A 2,821-nucleotide genomic window follows, 5' to 3' on the forward strand; every position below is an offset into this window, starting at 1 on the left:
CCGCCCTCCCTCCGTGGGGCGCGGCGCTGCCGGCTGCCCCTTCCCCCGGGGGCCTTGCCCCGGCGGTGCCCGGTGCCTCCCGGGGCGGGCGGGGGGGCGGTGCGGCACCCGGGGCGCGCCCCCGGCAGCGCGCCCTTTGCGCGGGTAGGGGCGGAGGAGCGCGCGGCCCCGGCGCCTGTCCTCAGGTGGCTCAGCGCGGGTGGCTGTCCCGGGCGTCAATGAACTCAGTGTCACCGTTTGTGCAACCCTGCGCGGCTCCGCCGGCGCTTGACAAACAGTCACGCTGCTTTAAAATTTCTTCTTTATTTAAATTCTAAAGTAAACTTAAAAGGCGTCGTTTTGTTTACCAGTCGGTAATCTTGACCCATTTAGTAGCCCTTTCGCTCCGGCCGTGAAAGCTACTCTGTGAGGGGCTGTGGCAGAGCGAACAGTAATGAACTCAATACTTGTGTGTCTGTAGGATTCGGGCCAAAGTTGTTTGACTGAGAGAAGAAGTGAAAAATTAAGTCAGTATTCTTACTGAACGCAAGAAAACTTGGCATGTAAAAAAATCTGTTTACCGAAACCACGTTCTTACTGCTGTTGAATGATGACATGCGGATTATCATGTCAATAAATGATAATTTGTCTTTTGAGGATTGTTTTAAGAACAGCCTGTCCCTCTTTGTGCTCTCAGTGCCACTTCCCATACACAGCTCCTGCAGAAGGTGCTAAGTCTGTAGGCAAGTGTTCAGGCACGGCAAACTGAAGCAAAGACTGGAGGAACTAAACAAATTCTGCTGTGTGCGAGGCAGAATATAAACCTGTGATCTTACTTTTAGCTTATTTATTAAGCACCTAACCTTTATATCCTTGTGAAATACAAAGAAGGTCGGTCTTGCTCCCAGGGCTGCAAAGAAGTGTTGTGGATTAGAGAGGGTGCTCTAAGGGTTAAGCAGAAAGAGGATGCTGCAGTGTAGCAGATGTAATACCTGTACTCGTCTTTCCATAGTGCTGGGTGAAGAAAGAAGTAAAATAACCTGCATCCTGGATCCATGCTTGCTGAATTTCCACGAGGATGGATCCAGGTTATTCTACTTCTGCATGTGTGTCGGCAGCCAGGCAGGAGGGCCTGGCCTGCAGCCCTGGGGCGGGGGGCAGCCCTGCAGCCCCCGGTGGGGCTGGAGGAAGGGGCGATGGGCACCCAGGCGTGGCATGTTGAAGGATTGGGGCAGGGAGCCCAGCCCACAAAACAGGGGCTGTGGAAACAAGAGAAGGTCATAACGTGGTCAGAGCAGAGATAATATTTGCAGCTGTGTTTTGAACTGGTTTGAAGTGACAGAAATGGGAAATAAGGCTAAAAAGGAAGACATGTACATCTATGACCACCAGGGTGATGGTTAGCAGCCAAAAGTTTAACCATTACAGCTAGCTATACTGGTTTTAGCCATGAAGGTAATGTAATGTTAATAGAAATTGGATGTGGAAGTCAATGTATACGACAGAGAGCTGTGTAGTCCTTGCACGACAGACACTTGTTCCCTGATCTCCTCTCTGTCAACATTTTTGAAGTCTGGAGAAGACCCACTTTTTAAAAACAAGGAAGTATTTCAGGCCTTATGTCCACTGAAGAGCTGGCCGCCGTGCAAAGCCACCAACAAAGGCTGTTAGTTCCCATGGATTACATGTTCAAGGACTCTTTTACATGTGGTCGTCGCAGACTTTTAACCTTTTCCTAAGATAGTTTTAAACTTCTGAACAGCTAATGTGATAACAGGTTTTGCATTACCACCCAAGAGTATCTACAGATCTGTGCAGCAAAGGCACCATTTAGGCCTGATGAGAAAATTGAGGCAGAGAAAGCCCCTCGCACCCGCACCCAGCACGTGCAGCCAGGCTCCTGCACCTTTGCCTTATCGGGAACAACAGCAGCAGCACTCGTTGGCATTGCCTATCTGGAAGCACACCCTAAATTACAGAGTACAAACAAGGCACTCAATATAAATTGAACGGTATTTATCAAATGCAAATGATGTTGCTAGAGAGAATTCACCCATGAACGAAACTAGGGACATCTGGCTGCTTTCCACTGACAGCTGGAGAAGGGAACAGAAAAATAAAAGACCAGTAAGTAGTTACCCATAACTAAACGTGTTAGCGTTGACATTCATCTTAAGCTAAATTAATATCTGTTAAGAACACAGAAATGGGAGGGACCTTTCTTCTTCACCAAGCCTGGTCCCCTGCTGTAACAGGGAACCAAATGAAATAAACCCTTTCACAAATTGATGATGCTTCATTTTTTAAGTCAGGAAGCTGCTCAGTCAGCATCTGTTAGGGTCCCTGTCTTTGCAGGATAAAACCATGAAATGCTCAGTTAGGAACTGTATAGATATAAATTAATAGGAATATATATAGATATATATATAGAATATATATATAATAGATATATATATAGAATATATATAATAGATATATATAGATATATATATAGAATATATAAAATATATAGATATAAATAAAGGAAATAGATATAAATTAAGCTATAAAGGTTTTAAGCTCAAAACCAAAAGACGGTGGATTTAGTGTCTCATGCAATCTTAATTATGCCACCTTGTGTATGCATTCTTTGCATAAATGATGCATAGGTTATGTGACAAAAATAGTATAGAGTTGCATGAGCAAAAGGTCTGTATTAATGTGTACAGAAAACTGTCTAACTTTTGACAGTTGACTTTGCAACACAACTTTCTTTTCTAATGTAGTTTCTTTTTGAAGGTAGAACAAAACCTGTTTTCTGTTACCTGTGCCTCTGAGGCATGGCATCTACAGGCTTGGAATG

Source organism: Falco peregrinus, chromosome 12 (assembly GCF_023634155.1).
Source record: "Falco peregrinus isolate bFalPer1 chromosome 12, bFalPer1.pri, whole genome shotgun sequence".
NCBI classification, from domain to species: Eukaryota; Metazoa; Chordata; class Aves; order Falconiformes; family Falconidae; genus Falco; species Falco peregrinus.